The sequence below is a fragment of the Mustela putorius genome, unplaced genomic scaffold (assembly GCF_011764305.1).
Source record: "Mustela putorius furo isolate JIRA1106 unplaced genomic scaffold, ASM1176430v1.1 tig00003871_pilon_pilon_pilon, whole genome shotgun sequence".
In the NCBI taxonomy this organism is placed as follows: domain Eukaryota; kingdom Metazoa; phylum Chordata; class Mammalia; order Carnivora; family Mustelidae; genus Mustela; species Mustela putorius.
In genome coordinates, this window is record NW_025422023.1 from 9,895,953 (window position 1) to 9,916,401 (window position 20,449).

Genomic DNA, 20,449 nt, shown 5'->3' on the forward strand with positions numbered 1-20,449 from the left:
AGAGGTAGGAACCAAATCAGAGAAGCAATTCTGTCTGAAGTATCAGACTTATAGAACACTGAGACTCATAAGAAGTCAAATGAGCTGTCCCAGGTCAAATAAGCAGGTAGTTGCAGAATCAGGATGTTTATTTCAAAGATTTTATTTCTTTATTTGAGAGAGAGAGAGAGAAAGAGAGAGAGAGAGGAGGCGGCTAAGTGGCAGAGGGAGAAACTGAGCGGGAGCCCGACACAGGGCCCAATCTGGGGACTCTGGGATCATGATCTGAGCCAAAGGCAGATGGTCAACTGACAGCCACCCAGGAGACCCCAGAACAAAGATTTAAACCCCTGATCCATCTACCTACAAATCTTACACTTTTTCTGTAAGACACTGACGAGAAACAGGATGAGAAGGAAGGAAATAACCAGAAGTCTGCTCCGTGTCCGGACTTACTCAGAACCATGTACTTTCGAAGTTAGAAAAGCAAGTGCTGGTTACTTACAAGATTTCAGCAAATTATCTGTGTTTTTTTAATATTCCACCCAAATGAGATCTGACCCCTGGGCATGTAAAAACGTCACCCATCCACTAGTCAGCACATATGAAAAGCAAGAATAATAGCTCCACTGCAGAGGTGATATTTAATCAGAGTCTTAAAAATGAGTCAACACTTACCAGGCAGTTGGGGAAAGAACATTTCAGACCTTTAATCAGTAAAGTACTTTCTGAATATCACTGCATTCGACACTAAAGAAAAAAAAAAAAAAAGAAAAAGAAAAAGATAAAAAGAAAATTGTGAGCTCTATGGGACAGTTATCATTACCCACCATCTTAAAGACTGAGAAAGTAAGGATGAGGGAGGCTGAGGTACGTCTTCACCGCACATTTGGGCAGTAGTGTGCAGAGAACATAGTGAGGAGGGGAGCTTTGTGTCTATGTAGTGTTAAAAATGATTAAAGAAAACAATTTAGGTGACACCAACAACTTCCTCCAACACTCCACAAAGCAGGCAGCCTCTATTCTCAAGGATCCAGAAAACTGTAAAATGGGGTGGAAGGCGGGAAACTTTACTGGATAAAGAATAAAGAACAGGGGCCCCTGGGTGGCTCAGTGAGTTAAAGCCGCTGCCTTCAGCTCAAGTCATGATCTCAGGGTCCTGGGATGGAGCCCCGCATCAGGCTCTCTGCTCAGCAGGGAGCCTGCTTCCTCCTCTCTCTCTGCCTGCCTCTCTGCCTCCTTGTAATCTCTGTCTGTCAAATAAAATAAATAAAATCTTAAAAAAAAAATAAAGAACAAACAAGAGAAAAATAGAAAAATGAACAACAATAAAATATGGATAGGGTCCAGAGTTGACTTGGCGTTCTGGAACTGTTTATACTGTGTTCTGATCAAAGGGAGCATCACAGGGAAGGAAAGTGCTGTAAGGACGAACTTGCCACTGGGGACAGGAGTGGCTCCGTCTTGGGCCTAGAAATTCACTTGAACCATGAGGTCATTCGGGTGGCACACCCTGATCTGATAGGACTGGTAGCCTTAGAAAAAGAAAGAGACAGAGATACAGGCCTGTATGGCACGGAGTAAAGGCCATATGAAAACGCAGCAAGCATACAGATGTCTACAATCCAGGAAGAGAAGTCTCTCCAGAAGTCAACCCTGACAGCACCTTGATCTTGGGCCTCTCGCCCCCAGGACAGCAAGGAAATAAGTTTCTGCTGATTAAGCCCCCCAGAGCCTGTGGTATTCTGTGATGACAACCCTAATAGACTAACCCACTGCTTGACAGAGAAGATGGGGCCTTAGATCAATGACAGAGACATGATCCAGAGAGCAATCAGAACACGAGACAGTGATTGCCCTTGGCCGAGCACCGGCAGCGCGGTGCTCTTTTTGGAGTTTGTACCAGAACTCCAGAAGGCAACTAACTGGCGAGGAAAACTGAGTAGCTCAGTTAATGTAACGTCTATATACTGAGCTCCCGCAATGAGTTAGAAGTGAGGAATCCAGAGTATAATTGGACCAGGTGAACATGTAAACAAATAAATGCAAGGCCTTATGAGAAGTGCTGTAATGAAGGCAGGATAGACAGAACATGGAATTGGAACCAGATTTATCTGTCTTTGAATTCTAGCTCTCTGATTTACTCTAACATTATGACAAGGGCAAATTATCTAGCCTCTCTCTGCAAGTCTGGATTTCTCATCTATAAAATGGGTTTAATACACACACCCCATAAAACTTATTCTCTGCTGTGAGAACAAATAAGCTATTTTATGCAAAGCAAATATAAAGTACATGACATAAGTAGATACTCAATAAAGTGTGTATGTTGTCATCATTGTAGTTAGGTACAAGGTCTATCGAAGGCAATCATAAAAGGATTCTCACTTCTACATGGAAATATTGAGGAAGACTTCCATATTTAATGTGAGTCTTAAAAAACAAGTAGGTGTTTACTTGGCTAATAGAGAAGATGTTGTTGAAAATGCAGTTCAGAAAAAGAAAAGAAAATACCGTTCAGGTACAGGGAACAGCAAGGTGAAGGTAAAAAGGTATGAAAAACTTCTCCCTCCCCTTCTTTCTCCCTCCCCCTCTGTTTACACACCGTCTTTCACTAAAATGAATGAATAAATCTTTATATTAATAAAAATTGCACGTTGAAGGAACAGTGAATTAAGATATGGTACAGATTGCATATGACAGAGACTCAAAGTAGCAGTGGCTTGAATTTGATAGTTCATCCTGCTTTCGCATAAAACTCTGAGCAGGTATGACTTCTCTGCTCCTTAAAATTATCCAGGTCTCTGTTCCTCTTATCTTTGTCTTTATCCATAGTGTTCAATGTAGCTCACCACCACGTGCATGTTTCAGTAAGTAGGAAGACAGATGGGGAAGAGGAGAGAACATTTCCAAGAGCAAAAGCCTGAAGTTGCACACAGATCTTCTACTCACATCCTCTTACCCAGAAATTAGTCACATGGACACACTGCACTATAAGGGAAACTTGAAAATACGGTCTGTGTTGAGAGGCCATTTTCCTAGGCCAAAGTCTTACTTGCAGATTTTTACACTTTTGTTCTGAAACTCCTTGAAGTTCAGTATAAGAACTACATTTGACCAGGGTCACCTGGGTGGCTCAGTCGGTTAAGTGTTCAACTTTCCATTTCAGCTCAGGTCATGATTTCAGGGTTGTGAGATCAAGCCCCACATTAGGCTCTGTACTGGGCATGGAACCTGCTTAAGACTCTCTCCCTCTCTCTGCCCTCCCCCTCACTCTCTTTCTTTCTCTTAAAAAAAAAAAGAAAGAAAGAAAAAGAAAAACTATATTTCCTCAATAACATTTCTTACGAGGTTGGCTACCTTCAATATACCATTAATGTCCACCACAGTTTACTGGTTCCCCCAAAACCGGCGTCTCTCAGCATGACTAGAACTGGACTATAATTGTGCACTCAGTGGTTTGCCCCTGTGTCCTCTCCAATCTCACGCTTGCTGCTTATTATGAACAGAGGGGGATTTTTATCTCACTTGAACTTGAATGAGAAGAGTTATTTCCACATCGGGTATCTGAGCAGAAATGGATTCCCCACCAAAGAAAAGTACAGCACCGTAATATTACCTAAGTGATCTTTCAAATATTCTTCCTAGGTCAGGGGTTGATATACGCTTCATTATCTACTTTATAGGAGGTGCAATTAAAATTTTAAGCAGATGTAGTACATTAAAATAGATAATTTACAGGTGCCTGGATGGCTCAGTTGGTTAAGCGACTGCTTCAGCTCAGGTCATGATCCTGGAGTCCCAGGATCCAGTCCCACATCAGGCTTCCTGCTCAGCATGGGGTCTGCTTCTCCCTCTGACCTTCCACCTTTTATGCTCGATCTCTCTCTCACTCTCTCAAATAAATAAAATCTTTTTAAAAAATAGATAATTTACATGTGTAAACTACCTAACTAAACTAGGAAAAACCAATATGAAAAAACAAGTCAGGGTTTTTTTTTAAATCAAAAAAGAATTTCACTCATAAAAAGATAAATTAGATTTTAACAAATAAAATCAAGAATCCAAATCCTATAAAAGTAAATGACCAAAGAAATGACCAAATTCATTATTTCTTTTTTTAAAGTCCCAAACTCTTTAAGTTGGGACAGAAAGCCAATTAACAAATGAAAGCATTGTCCTAATTAAACCGCAGTATGAAAAAGCATCTAATGATACTGAAGTAGATGATTGAGTCTAACAGTAGCAAGTTCATTAATTAAAGAAATGTTTAACATATTCAAGACCTGTGCCCTATGGTTGGTGCTACAAGAAGTAAAAGAAAAACAAATTCTAAGACTGCATTTCCTTCTGTGAGCCAGCAAAATTCTATTTTTACCTTGTTATAGAACTTAACATAATATAGGCCTAAGTGCCTAACTCAGTGGCTCTCAATCTGCTTCCCTCTGGAATCACCTTGGAAGCTCTAAAAATTATATTGGAGAAACCAGGTGATACTCTAGTGCCATGCAAACAGACCTCCTGAAAGTAAAGTCTGGCAACCAAGTGATTCGTATGTGCAGCCACAGTTCAGAACCATCACCCAAACTGGACTGTGAACTCCTCGAAGGAAAAGACTATGTCTTGGTCATTCCAAAATTCACCACAGTGCCTGACACAGAGATACTTATATTTTAGGTAAATGGCTAGATGGTTAGATGGGTGAAAGGCTAGTGTCTCCTGTGCTCAAGGTATTTATTATAAAATAAGAAAAATACAACTGGTACACAGAGAGTTGAGCAGATACAAGCCAATAGATGTGGTGTTTGCCACTGTATTTTTACAACAGAGATTCCCATCTGAAAGAAAGCCTAATTAAGTGCATTTCATGGACCACTTTCATTCCTAGGCCAAACAGGAAAGCCTCAATTACACTGCTGATTAACATCTAACTTTTAAAAAGAAGGAAAGAGTCATCACACAGAGTATGTCACTTACAGGGAATAAAAATGAAAATGCTATAAACAATGAGGGAGTACAAAGACGAAATTTTGGAAGTGAAATTCAGGGCTCCCATAAGCCCTGTCCCAGTATCTCCTTCCCAGGGCAGACTAAGTGGTTTGACTTGGTCTGATTTGGTTTTATGGTGACTTTCCTCCACTATTAAGATTGTTTCCAGGTCACCTGCCTCCTACTATACAAACAGTGCTTTCATCCTGCTAGATAATCCAACATTTGGATATTAATCCATCCAAGGCCCTTAGCCAACATCATCCTGCCCTAACTCCACCACACCCCAGTTAAGTGTCACTTAGCATCTGTACTGAGCCCAGATGCTTTGATACCAAACACTACTCAGTAGCTACTGAGCAAATTAAATGACTCATCCTAAACAAATGGAGCATTTATCATTAATACACTTCCCAGTGCAAATTAAATGAATAAATAAACTATGGAAACAAATGACATTTGGACAACTCTTCTCTTTGGGTCAGCTTGTGTGTTTATGTTTGATGAGGAAAGAGAAAATTCTGACCACTTTATCAGAGAGGACTTTATTAGAATAATTTGAAATATTGTCCAGCATAAAATTTCATAACATATATACTCAAATACATCTGTAATATAGTAGAAGACAAAAATTTGTATCCAACCAAAAAAATAGGGCAAAAGATATTCTGGCATAGAAAACAGGTTTAAGGCCAAACCTAAGTGCTATCATCTCCCAAGACAAAACAATTATGTCTTCCAAGTTTTGGAAAATGATGTACCAAGTCTCTTGAGTCTTCTCTTTCTTGGGAGTGACACCAATCTGGGAAGTGTTCTAACTCCATTCTAACTCCTGATTGGCAAGAACCAAGAGGGAGGGCTAGGAAATACACAGGATATCACCTTTGGTGCAACCATCAATGGCAGCCTTCCAAGCTGCAGAACTGACAACTGACCCTTATTATAACTTTGTCGTGACATGGCCAATATCTGACACCAGCACTTACAGAACTTTGGTCAGCAAAGCAACACTACTTATCTATTTGACCTTTCCTCTCTTCGGGGAGGCTAATCTTTTCCTGGTTTTCCTTCTTATTCATTGATTTGATTTTTTTCTCTTTTCTCAAATATTTGTTTAATTTTCTGTCCATTTGCCTGTCTTCTGGCCTCCAAAAATGGGTCTCTAACCCATCTTCTCTCCCTTTTTAGATTTATATCAAAGTCTCCAACTGCCTACTGTTCATTTCACTTGAATATCCAAGTATCCAAAACAAAACTTGATTTCATTTTACAAATGCTGCTTCTCTTCCCTTTTTTTTTCCACCATAGATTCATGATCTTACCATTCATCAAGGGTTCCATACTCATGAGTGGCCAAGAGTTCTTGATTCCACTTTAAAATGTGGTCACGAAATTAACTTCTATCTTCTGTTCCCTCTTCCAATATTTTCCTCGGGCTCTCATTCCTCTTTGTTCTAATCTAGGCTAATACAATAGTCTCCTAAGTGACATCAACTTCCTGTCACTTATCTTTTCCCCACTTCTGAGACCACCTCCTGGCTTTCTCTTCTTAACAAACAACAAATCCAATTTTGTCACAAACCTATTAGAAGTTTTTGCTGACTCTCCCTTGCCTATTAAGTCCACACTTAATCAGAAGGGCTATCCATACAAGGCGCTTCCCAGTATGACCCCAACCTGCTTCTCCAGCTTCACTGATATGCCGCACTACACTCAAAAATGAATTTCTCTTCATCTCCCATACTGCACCCTTACTACTTTTTGCATATGTTATGCCTTCTGCGTGAAATGTCTGATCTTCTCTACCTCCATTCCAACCTGGAAAACTATTTTTTCATTAAGAAAATAAATAAGTAGATCAAATTTCACCTGCTAGAAAGGCTTCTCTGATTTTTCTCAGGGTCTAAACCACCCCACATTTGATGAGACTGGGCATATAATTCCAAGAGTTGAGTAGACATCATACTAGAACTAAGCTCCTTGCAACAGACAGGAATTGTATCTAACCACCTCACCACTATATCCCCAGCATCTAACATTTTGCCCAGCATATAGTCACTGTTCAGCTCATATATTTTTAGTGAATGAATCTCTTACCCTCAAGCTTTAGAGCATAGATGCAATAAGCAGTGTTGAGATAGGATATTGGAGGGATTGAAAATGATAGGTAAAGAGAGAAAAATACAAGTCAGAACTTAAAGCAAAAAATCTAGGCAGAGGGAAACACAGGGTTTGAAGACTATCAAAGAGACATCCTAGAAGCCCAGATAAGAGATAAGGTTCAAAGGCTCAGATGGGACAGAGAGGTAGTGGTTATAGGTGCTAATCCAGGGAAACACCCAGACAGGAAGATCTCCCTCTGAGATCACCTGGTTCATTTACAAATAATGCCTTGTGGTGCAGTTTATCTGCTCAAATGCCTGCGTGTGCTTTGTAACCAACCACCCTGCCTTATTCATCTTTATATCTGAGCACCTGGTACCATGCCCACCACTTAGCCATAGTTCTCCTGTAAATTTCTTGCTGCACTGTGAACCCTTACACATGATAAATGATTGTGCAGGGCCTGAGTTCCACTGTTGGAACCACTAATGAAGGCAGATGTGGAGATAGGGAAGCCAACAGTATCATTGTGTTGGGTGAGATCATGCACGTCCAAAGCACACAGGATGCCTGAGAAGTTTGCTTTTCTCAGCTTTATTTGTAGGGCAATTACTCTGAACTTGGTGACCCGGGCCTGTTTCTACCTTAGTAAAGTTTTACCTTTAGAAGAGGTGTTTAACAGCTCAACCTAATTAAAATATGTAATTGAGGAGTTCTTGCCATTATTCAGTCAATTCTTCTCTGGCAGGCTGATTTTCACGCTGAAAATCTCTACAGGCACCTATAATCTCGAAGAAGATGGTCCTGCCTGGTTGGACTCAGAATATACACAGCCCTATGTTTTCAAAGAGCAATTTTAAAAGAGTAACACAAAATTGCCTGCCCATAAGCTTTTCCATACTTCATTTTGATACAATGCAAGTACAAGCTTCTCAGATAACTATTACACATGAAGACTCGTAAGGAGTAACCACAAATTTTGTACCCAGCCTCCCATCAAAAGGTGGGGCCCATGTGCCCATTCTATGAATCTGGGTGGGCCTGTGACTCCTTTGATCAATACGGTACAGATGAGGCAATACCATGTGATTTCTTTGGTGAGGCATAAAAAGCCATGCCGTTTCTGCCTTGCTCGGCCTTGGAATCACCTGAGGCACTAGAAGAAATCTGACTACGGGAGCTGGCCATGATGGAGGGCAGAGACAGAGACCACTGACGATCCCAGCTGAGCTGCTTCTGAGCTAGCCATCACAGTCCAGGAGAGATACGAAATGGAGGAGCTGTCTTAGAAGTAGATCTTCAACCCCAGTCATTCAAGTCACCTCAGCCATTTGAGTCATCCTACCTAAGACCCCAGAGCCATCTCTGTTTTGCTCTCTCCAAGTTTCTTGCCAGCTCTCATTTCATAGCCCAGGCTGCTATAGCAATTACTCAATGTCCATTAAAAAAAGGATAGTCCAGGACCACCTGGGTGGTTCAGTCAGTTAAGCATCTGACTCTTGATTTCAGTCCAGGTTATGATCTCAGGGTCATGAGATTGTGCCTCGGTGTTGGGCTCCACATTCAAAGGGAGGTCTGTTTGAGATTCTCTCTTTCCCTCTCCCTCTCACCCTCCCTCTGCTCACACTTTTTATCTCTCTCTCTCTCTCAAATATCAATAAATCTTTTCAGAAAAAGAAAAAGACAAAGAAAAAAGGTAGCCCAAATCCAGCTCCATTGAGAGAAAGGAGAAGCTGAATTCAAGACTCATGGGATTTCACATATAGATTTGGGAATGAATGAGCATGTAGAAATGTGTGGAAGGATGGACATCAGGTCGTGAACATTTGTCACTTGTGAAGGCCCAGGAGAAGGGGATTAAGTGGAAAAGGAGGTGGGAAAAATGATTAATCATTCACTTTTTAAATTTATCTTTATACTATTTTACTCACACTAAACTCATATAACTTATACAATTTTTGAAGAGAGATTAAACGTGAGAAAGTTGTTGGGCACCTGCGTGGCTCAGTAGTGCCTGACTCTTGATCTCAGCTCAGGTCTTGATCTTGGGGTCTTGATGATTCAGTCTTGAGTTTGGGCCACATGTTGGGCCCCGCACTGGGTGTGAAGCCTACTTTTTAAAAAGGAAAAAATTGTTGGTTTTAATTTTTTCTAAAGACTTAGAACAAACCAGCTTTCTTTTTCCTTCTCACTTCCTCCCACCTTCCCATGGTGATGTTTGTTGATCTACTCCTGAAGTTCTGCATGCTATAGCACCTGAGATAAAATTAGAAATTTTAATAAGGAAGGCATGAGGTCACTCAGAGGACAGAAGCCATTTTATGTGACTGAGGTATGACTCATTATATGCAAGTTCAGTCACTGAGGGTTCCTTCAACACGTAGTTTTTGTTTGTTTGTTTGTTTGTTTTAGAAGGCTCTACACCCAAAAGGAGGCTTGAACTCCCATCCCCTAGATCAAGAGTTATGTGCTCAATCCATTGAGCTAGCCAGGTGCCCCACATATATATGGCTTTGGCTCAGTGGAAATTCAGAAGGCCTTGGAGTACTTATTCTAATATTCCACCTTCCTTGAGCAGTTGTGTGGAAAATTTTAATATTTATAATTTGTTAATAACTTATAGACAAATATCCAGTTAACAGCAATCTCACTAAGACTATCAGAAATTGAGAAACACCAATCTCAAATTTATAACTCACATATAATTCCTTTGCAAAAACAAAAACTAAAACAAAATAAAAACAAAAAACAAAAAACTATTTTGTGATTGTACTAGTCTCCTACCATGCAACAGTCTTCCTACCATGTAATAGTCAGAAAGAGTTCATTTAAGGCCAATTTATCTCTGAACACACAATTCACATTTCTGGCCGAAGTCCTCCAAGGTTTAATTGGTTGAAATCAACAACTCTAAACAGCATGTCAATACTTTTTACTAGCATAGGGTACATTTCATAAAGTACCTCCAGAAGATTCTCTGGGAAGCTCACAAATTCACACATTTCGTAAATGGATTTCTAAAATTTTTCTATGGGCAATTTTGCTTTGAAAATTTCCCAGGTTAAAATTGTCAAAGCCATGGTCTACAGAATAGAACTTTGGAACCTTATTTATTGATTTGCCTTTATCCTGGAGCAGATCCAGAATTGTTTTCTGAGAAAAATCTTTATACTGTCTACAGTGTTCCCCAGGCCTCTGCTCTGCAGACGTAGGCCAATGTCTCCTCAAGACAAAGTTTACATTAGGCACCTTAATTTTCATAAGGGGACATTTATTTTTTTCTCTTCGCCCGGTTGATTTTTAAAGTACTTTTCAAAGTATATAAGCTTTAAAAACACATGTATACTTCAATCAGTAACACCAAATAATTACTCCAATAATTACTCCAAAATACCTGTCTCTGGTCAAATTTATCAAAAGTCAAAGTGCAAGAAATAATATTCATGAAGGACTAATTAAGGGGAATAGAGTCCACTCAGCCCAATAAGTAATTTAAATACTGATCCTTAGATCAACTCAGACAATAAGAAAACTTACTTGCTTTTTGTTTGTTCATTTCTGTACCACCTACTTATTGCATTTACTACGTCATGCTTTGGCCCTATATCCAAGAAAGAAAGAGCTGCACTAAACAGTATGTTTTGATTTTTTTTTTTTAAGATTTTATGTATTTATTTGACAGACAGAGATCACAAGTAGGCAGAGAAGCAGGCAGAGAGAGAGGAGCAAGTAGGCTTTCCGCTGAGCAGAGACCCCCATGCAGGCTCGATCCCAGGACCCTGAGATCATGACCTGAGCCAAAGGCAGTGGCTTAACCCACTGAGCCACCTAGGTGCCCCAGCTGTTTTGATTTTAAGGATGTTGTTGCTAATACTGTTCATTCCAAGATTGTTTGTCCTATTCTTAAGCATCCAAAATACTAAATTTGTGGAGAAGTCTTCCTCAAATTTTGTAACCAGAAGGATATTGACTTCTTTAGGTCTGTCTGCATTTATTATTACTATTACTATTACTATTACTATTACTACTATTATTATTATTATTTCTATTGAATTATTTTTTTATTTTTTATAAACATATATTTTTATCCCCAGGGGTACTTAGACAGTGTTTCTCTTTACTTCATAATAGTGTCTTTTGACTTTGATGAATCAGAAGTTTGGAACTAAATATAAATATGCAGTTCTCTTTTAAGAGTTGTGTTGAACCTTACAGCATACATTTCTGTGTATTAATAACTTTCTAAAATTATACTTCAACATTCTAAATCTCTTTTCCTTGTAAATACATTTCTCTAATTTATGTGTTATTATACTGTGTGTGATCCAGTGAGATATCTCAGACCTTTTTTGAAAAAGAAATATATCATAATTTAATAAATGATCATAACCCTGCGATTAGAAAGCTTTCTAAGTATTTATACAGTGGGTAGGATTTGGTAAGAAGCAGAATGGATAATGCTGGTAAAGGCACCACTGAGTTAATTATAATAGAAGTCCCTGAAGGTATCACATGATTTTAAATAAATGAAAATTACTAAAAACCATGATCTGGTTTATATGAAAACAATAATATGTAATGTCTCAATCTTAAAAGGGAGCCAATTTACAGTTTCAGGAAAACATTTCTTTTTTTTTTAAGATTTTATTTATTTATTAGAGAGAGAGAGACAGTGAGAGAGGGAACACAAGCAGGGGGAGTGGGAGAGGGAGAAACAGGCTTCCTGCTGAGCAGGGAGCCCAATATGGGGCTCGATCCCAAGACCCTGGGATCATGACCCGAAATGAAAGCAGACGCTTAACAACTGAGCTACCCCAGCGCCCCTAGGAAAAATTTCTAATAAAACATTTACTCTGAATAGTAATTGTGAAAAATCCTAAAAAGTCTGGGATTAACTTGCACAGAGTTGTTAAGTTCCATTAGCAGAACTTTGACAAAGAAACATTAATCCTAAATGAAATTCTAAGCTACAAAAAGTAGAAATGGAGATGTATAGTGAAGTCACAAATTTCATTCACCCTATAATTCAGATATGCAAAGAAAATATATCTCAGTTATTTTGCCTCAGTTTAAAATGGTCTTGTTGCCAGTGCCAGTCACCAGTTGGGAGGGAAAAACACACTTTTATCTTTATTCAGTTTAAAACATAACACTTCTGTCAGTGTACCGCCAAGAAAACAGAAAACACACCAGTTATTTCAAACATGGAGATTTAAAATACAGAATTAGTTACACAGTTGTCAGAAGACTGAAAACAAAAAGACACTAAAGATAATTCAAACAGCAGAGACAGAATTGGCCAATGAGAATACATGGATTGTACTTTTGAGAGAAAAGCCCACTGATATTTTCCAAACTGTTAACACAGTTGCTTTCAATTCCATACAATCTCTAACAACCCCCAGATCAAGAGGTGCACGCTCCACCAACTAAGCCAGTCAGGCACTCCTGAAAACAGAAAAGTTTCCACTTGTGTATGCAAGATTATGTCATACAGTACTAGAAATATTCTTTTGTTTGCTTGTTTGTTTATTCATTTTTTTAACTGGGCTCCATACCCAGCATGGGGCTTGAATTCACAACACTGAGAGCAATGGTTGCAGGCTCTGCTAACCAGGACAGCCAGGCACCTCATAATATTAGAAATATTAATGGGAGAATAAAGTTGGCCTGCTGATCCCTGGTATTACTATAGGACACCAAAGATTTCTCACTAAATTTAATTCATAGAGAACAATGATGAGCTTTGGGGGATTTATGATAAAAACCTGGTATTTTTTTACTCTGTGAAAGAAAGCTATTTTTCTAATTTTTCTTAAAAGCTTCCAGAACCTCTACATCTTACATTAAGTAGATTATCCCTTATGAACATGCCAGCATATTTCCTAGCTTGGACTAGGAATGAAAAAGTATCCTAGTGTCTATAAATGCATACCTTCCAATCAAACAAGGGGCGGGACTACTTCTCTAAGAGTCGGAAATGAGAAGATGAGTCACTTCCTCCAGGATCTTTGTAATACCTTTAAAATAGTTCCAGCACCAGGTAAGAGAAAGGTGTCATTTAAGATTTGTTCTGCATTGGAGCTTATAATGAAAATAAAACCTATACCAAAAGTTCACCCAACTTTTTGTATTGGTATATAATGTCAATTGTGTAACACTGATGGTCAAGCAACTTTTTTCTGAAATTTTAGAATAGGTATTAATTATTCTTTAAATGTTTGGTAGAATTCCCGTGGGAAGCCATCTGGCCCTGGGCTCTTGTTTGTTGGGAAACTGTTGATTACTGTTTCAATTTCCTTGCTGGTTATGGGTCTGTTCAAGTTTTCTACTTCTTCCTGTTTCAGTTTTGGTAATTTATACATTTCTAGGAATGCATCCATTTCTTCCAGATTGCCTAATTTTTTGGCATATAGTTGCTCATAATATGTTCTTATAATCGTTTGTATTTCTCCAGTGTTGGTCGTGATCTCTCCTCTTTCATTCATGATTTTATTAACTTGGGTCCTTTCTCTTTCCTTTTTGATAAGTCTGGCCAGGAGTTTATCAATCTTATTCACTCTTTCAAAGAACGAGCTTTTAGTTTTCATTGATCTCTTCTACTGTTCTTTTGGTTTCTATTTCATTGATTTCTGCTCTAATTGTTATTATTTCTCTTCTCCTGCTGGGTTTAGGCTATATTTGCTGTCCTCTCTCCAGCTTCCTTAGGTGTAGGGTTAGGTTGTATATTTGAGACCTTTCTTATTTCCTGAGAAAGGCTTATATTGCTATATAGTTTCCACTTAGGGCAGCCTTTGCTGCATTCCAGAGATTTTGAATAATTGTGTTTTCATTTTCAATTGTTTCCATGAGTTTTCTAATTCTTCATTAATTTCCTGGTTCACCCATTCATTTAGTAGGATGCTCTTTAGCCTCCATGTATTTGAGTTCTTTCCAAACTTCCTCTCGTGATTCAGTTTCAGTTACAAAGCATTGTGATCCAAAAATATGCAGGGGATGATCCCAGTCTTTTGGTACCAGTTGAGACCTGATTTGTGACCCAGTATGTGATCTATTCTGAAGAATGTTCCATGTGCACTAAAGAAGAATGTGTATTCTGTTGCTTTGGGATGGAATGTTCTGAATATATCAATGAAGTTTATCTGGTCCAATGTGTCATTCAAAGTCCTTATTTCTTGTTGATCTTCTGCATAGATAATCTTTCCATTGCAGTGAGGAGGGTGTTAAAGTCCCCTACGATTACTGTATTATTATCAATGCGTTTCTTTAATTTTGTTATTAATTGGCTTATATATCTGCTGTTCCCATATTAGGGGCACAAATATTTGTAATTATTAGATCTTCTCATTGGATAGACCCTTTAATTACAGTACTGTCCTTCCTCATCTCTTACTATAGTCTGGCTTAAAATCTAATTTGTTTGATGAAGGGATTGCCACTCCAGCTTTTTTGATGTCTATTAGCATTATAAATGGTTTTCCAGCCCCTAACTTTCAATCTGGTGGTGTCTGTGGGTGTAAAATGAGTTATTATAGACCGCTTATTGATGGGTCTTGCTTTTTTGTCCAATCTGATACCCTGTCTTGATTGGGGCATTTAGCCCATCTACATTCAGACTAACTACTGAAAGATATGAATTTAGTGCCATTATATTACCTGTAAAGTCACTGTTTCTGTTTACTGTCTCTGTTATTTTCTGGCCTATGTTACTTTGGGGCTCTCTCTTCATTTCAAGGATCCTTTTCACTATTACCTGTAGAACTAGTTTGGTGATCACAAATTCTTTTCGTTTCTGTTTTTCCAAGAAGCTTTCTATCTCTCCTTCTATTTTGAATGACATCCTAACTGATAAAGTACTCTTGGCTCTGTAGTTTTCTCATTTAGCACCCTGAATTTATCATGCCAGTCTTTCTTGTCTGCCACGTCTCTGTGGATAGGTCTGCTACCAATCTAATGCTTCTATCCTTGTAGGTTACCAGCCTCTTGTTCTGAGTTGCTTTCAGGATTTTCTCTTTGTCTTGGGATTTGTAAGTTTCACTATTTTATCTCAGGGTGTTGACCTATTTTTTATTTTGAGGGAGGTTCTCTGTGCCTCTTGGATTTTGATGCCTGTTTTCTTCCGCAGATTTGGAAATTCTTCCACTATAATGTGTTCTAATATATCTTCTGCCCCTCTCTCCCTTTCCTCTTCTTCTGGGACCCCCAATTATTCTAATATTGTTTCACTTTATGGTATCACTTATCTCTCTAATCCCCCATATCTCTTTTTCTCAGCTTCTTTATTCTCCATCATTTGGTCTTCTATCACCAATTCTCTCTTCTGCCTCATTTATCCTAGCAGTTAGAATCTCCATTTTTTATTGCATCCCATTTTTTAGTAGGCTTTTTAATTTTGACCTGATTATATTTTAGTTCTTTTATTTCTCCAGAAAGGGATTCTCTAGTCTCTTCTGTGCTTTTTCCAAGCCCAGCTAATATCTTTGTAATTGTTATTTTGACACCTTATGTCTGTTCTGACACCTTATATCCATACTTAATAGGTCTTTAGCAGTCAGTACTGCCTCTTGTTCTCTTTTCGGAGGTGAGTTTTTCTGTCTTGTCATTCTTGCACAAAGTGGTTGCTTTTCTATTTGTAGATGGCAGCTATTCTTTTCTGAGATCTCCAGTTGAGTTTGCAGGTGTTCAGAATGATTTGATAGCTATCTAGCTGAATTCCTGGACAAGACAAAACTAAGGTCTCCTACCTCTCCATCATCTTGGACTCCTCAACATACTATACTTTTTAAATGGGGAGGAGGGTGGAATTTGCTTAAAAATAACTCAGTGAAGCCTCACAATAATATGAATAAATGATAGCAGAATTCTGTACAGAGCAAAACTACCTTAGACTTCAGCTAACAGTATTTTCCTATTGTAAAATCTAAGTGTAAATTTTACTCTTACATTATGTACCCTAAAGGCTTCAGGTTTGAATTGTGTAACTTTGTTCAAGCTGTATAGTGCCCCTTATTTTTTTTTTGCACTCAAAGTGACACAGTTGCATTACCTAATTTGTTTATTTTATTTTATTTTTATTTAAATATTGTTAATTAACATAAAATGGAATATTGGTCTCTGTAGTAAAATTCAATGATTCATCACTTACACATAACATCCAGTGTTCATCACAATAACTTCTCTCTCTAATGCCCATCACCCATTTAGCTCATCTCCTTACCTACCCCTCCAACCCTCAGTTTGTTCTCTGTTGTTAAAAGTCTCTAATGGCTTATTCCCCTCTGTCTTCCCCCACTTCCCATATATTCATTTGTTTTCCTTCTTAAATCCCACATCTGGGTGAGATCATATGTTATTTGTCTTTCTCTTTCTGACTTACTTCACATGGCATAATACACTCAAACTCTATCCATGTTGTTGCAAATGGTAAGATTTCATTCTTTTTGATGGCTGAGTAATATTCATGTGTGTGTGTGCCACATCTCCTTTTCCATTCATCATTTGGTGGGGATTTGGCTCTTTCCATCATTTAGCTATTATTGATAATGCTGCTATAAATATCAGGGTGCATGTACCCCTTCGAATCCATATTTTTGTATCCTTTGGGTAAATACCTAGGAGTGCAATTGCTGGATCATATGGTTGTCTTATTTTTAACTTTTTGAGGAACCTCTATACTTTTTCCAGAGTGGCTGCACCAGTTTGCATTCCCATGAGCAGTGCAAGAGGGTTCCTTCCCCACATCCTTGCCATAGTGTTGCCTAACTTCCAAAATATTTTACGTGATATAATATCCTATTCATCGAGACAAATATTTTAAATTTTCCATTAACAAAACATCCCATACATTATTCTATGTATTCCTTGATTCCAAATGCTAATAAGAATTTAAAACTGGGGGAGGGCCTGGGTGACTTAGTGGGTTAAGCCTCTGCCTTTGGCTCGGGTCATGATCTCAGAGTCCTGGGATTGAGCCCTGCATCAGGCTCTCTCTTCAACAGGGAGGCTGCTTCCTCCCCTCCACCCCGTCTGTCTTTCTGCCTACTTTTGATCTCTCTCTGTCAAATAAATAAATAAAATCTTTAAAAAGAAAACTGGGGGTGGGGGGGAGCAATTAAGTGTCAGGGGAAAGAACCCATTATATGTTGTTATCAAACGGGCTAAGATCATTACGCTTAGCCAACTACTTGTGTCTTATCCTGAATTAACCTCTGGAGTGATGTGATAAAAACACATTACAGCTGCTTTCTATTTAAGCCTTTCAAATCACTTAAATATAGAGTATCTCTTTTGATTTTCATAATAACCCATTAGATAATTAAGGCAAAGGTTATTATTCCTATTTTTCAGATGGGAAAACTGATTCATGTGGTAATTAAAACTCTGGAATCCAAACTAAAGGAGTGAATTAAGAAATCAAGTGAAAGCAGAAGAATATTCAGAGCAGCCTTCATAGTTACATTTTTTTCTACATCTCTGTTGAAGCTAAAAGGCAGCCTAATGTTGGCCAAAGGGTTAAAGAGTAAATTGCTGCCTGTTAACTTTAGTACCCTGTGTATAACAGATATTAGATGGGGCACCTCGGGGGGCACAGTCAGCTAAGTGTCCAACTCTTGGTTTCAGCTGGGGTCATGATCTCGGTGTGGTGGGAAGAAACTCTGCTTTGGCTCCTCGCTCGGTAAGAAGTCCTCTTGGGACTATCTCCCTTGCCCTCTGTCCCACCCCCCACCATGTGTACTCTGTCTCTCTCTAGAATAAATACATCTCAAAAAAAAAAAATAGATGAAAGAATGGCCTGCTTTTCTCCATCTATAAAATGATTTTGAACTACTTAATCAAAGAGTGTGATCTGGCAGGATAATGAATCGATTCAAGGACAAATTTCATTTGAGCTGCAAGATCTTAGCTCACAGAAAATTTTACATTAAAAGAATCAGAGGTTTCCAGCTTCTCTTGACATCTGAACAACTGACTACACTGGACCCACATTTGTACATGGCAGCAATCAAATGGAGTTGAGCTATGGCTTCTCCCTTCTTCCACGGCATATACTTCTCCATTTCCATGATCTGTACCACTTATTACTTATACTTAAGCTCCTTTATTCACTTGCAAAATTGCTTGAGTCCTATAGATATTGGACTTAGTGACCTCTGTTTAATATCACCCATTTTGGCTCATCCATCCATTCACTCACTCATTTGATTCAACGAGCATTTATCAACCAAAGCCTATGCACGCAGTATTCCACAAAAGTACTTAAAAGGAAGGGGTGACTGAAACTCTTTCTCTCGGCATTTGATGAGGATACAGAGACATCAATAGATTACTATGACATCCGTGCCTTAGTCTTTGGACCTTCATTCATTCCATTGGTACTTTCAATCAGTCTCATATCTTTAAACACCATCTATATGCTGATGTCTATCTCCTCTGAATTCCAGTCTCTTCTAGAGAAATGCCTAATCAATAACTTCATTTGGCTATTACTGATTAAAAGTCCATACATATACCCAAAGCCAGATCATGATCTTACCCCCAAAACATCTCTCTTTCCCATCTCAAAGAATGACAATCCCATTCTTCTAGGTGCTGAAGTCATCTTCAGTTCTACCTGTTATCTGTCCCATCAGCAAGGCGGGTAGCACAGGGAATGAGCCTGCAAGTCTTCACAGTGTGACACCTGGGAATGAATAGGACTTAGCTGGAGGAAAAATGAAAAAAGGAAGTGAAGTGTATTCCAGACAGAGGGGAGACATGTGCGTGAGCACCTGTATTAAAGTGAGAAAAACCAGGGTATCTGGGAGGAACACCTCATAATTCAGCATAAATCAAGGGTAACTCATGGGAAGAAAAAAGCTGGAGATAGTTGGAAAGAAGTAGGTGGGGTTTGTATGGATCAGGGAAGGCCTATTTCATTTATCCTGTCACCACACAGTGCTGTGTCTTACAAGGATTTTAGTGAGTAAGACATTGTTGCCTAAAGCCAGGTAGGGGACACCTAGATGGCTCATTCGTTAAGTGACTGGCTCCGGCTCAGGTCATGATCCTGGGGTCATGGGATGGAGCCCTAAATTGGGCTCCCTGCTCAGTGGGGAGTCTGCCTCACCCTCCCCCTCTGCCCCTCCCCCAGCTCATGCTCTCTTTTGCTCTCTCTTGTTCTCAAATAAATGAAATTTTTTAAAAACAATAAATAAATAAAGATTAAAGCCAGATGGAAGATGATTAGGGCCTGAACTGAAACAGGAATAATTTGGATTTAAATTTGGTAAGATTGAAGATTGGTCAAATGTAGAAGAGGAAAGGAAACCATGAAATGACTCACCTAGCATGGGCCCTGAATGGAAAGTACAAGAGAAACAGGTATAAGAGAAGACAATTTGATATCAGAAATATTGAGCTTTTTACTCCACAAGGCATCTATGGGAATGATTTACTGAGTAATCCTTAGATTTGAAGCTTCAGCTTCAGTGCCTAAGTCTCCTAATTCATAAAGCAGGATTTATCATAACTACTTCATACAGTTGTTTTGAAGGTCATTTAATAAAATTATTATACCTTCACTTAATTAGCTATTGATTTATGTTAATTGTTTAAAAACTAAATTAATTGTGGGACACGAGGGTGGCTCAGTCATTAAGCGTCTGCCTTCAACTGTGATCATGATCCCAGGGTCCTGGGATCGAGCCCCACATCAGGCTCCCTGGTCAGCAGGAAGACTGCTTCTCCCTCTCCACACCCCCTGCTTGTCTTCCCTCTCTCTGCGTTTCTCTCTGTGTCAAATAAATAAATATAATCTTTTAAAAATTAAAAAAAAATTTAAATTAAGAATTAAACAAATAAAAATTAAAAAATAAATTAATTGCTCAGATCGCCTTGGAAGACCACACAGAACAGTGATTGTTAACCTTTCAAGGGATATAAATACCTTTTAAAATCTACTGTAAATTATGAACTTTCTCACTAGAAAATTACACATAACCAAACACTCAAAATTCTGCGCAGTCTCAAGAGGTCTCTGGACTCCTGAAGAAACTGCTTTTTTTTTTTTTTAAATTTTAAATTTATTTATCTATTTACATGAGAGAGAGTGTGTGTGTACATGTGCCCACAGACTCAAGTGCGGGAGGGCGAGGGGTAGAGGGAGAGCAAAAATCTCAAGCAGACTCTCCGCTAAGCACAGAGCCCAGTGCAGGGCTTGATCCCAGGACCCTGTGACGATGACCTGAGCCGAAATCAAAAGTCAGTTGCTTAACCAACAGCCACTCAAGGGGTGCCACCTGTGTTTAAAAATTCTTCATGCCAAATGAGAAGAGGGAAAATTTAAGAATCAAACAAGGAGAAATCAACATTTAAAAACAGAACAGAGTAAGAGAGGACC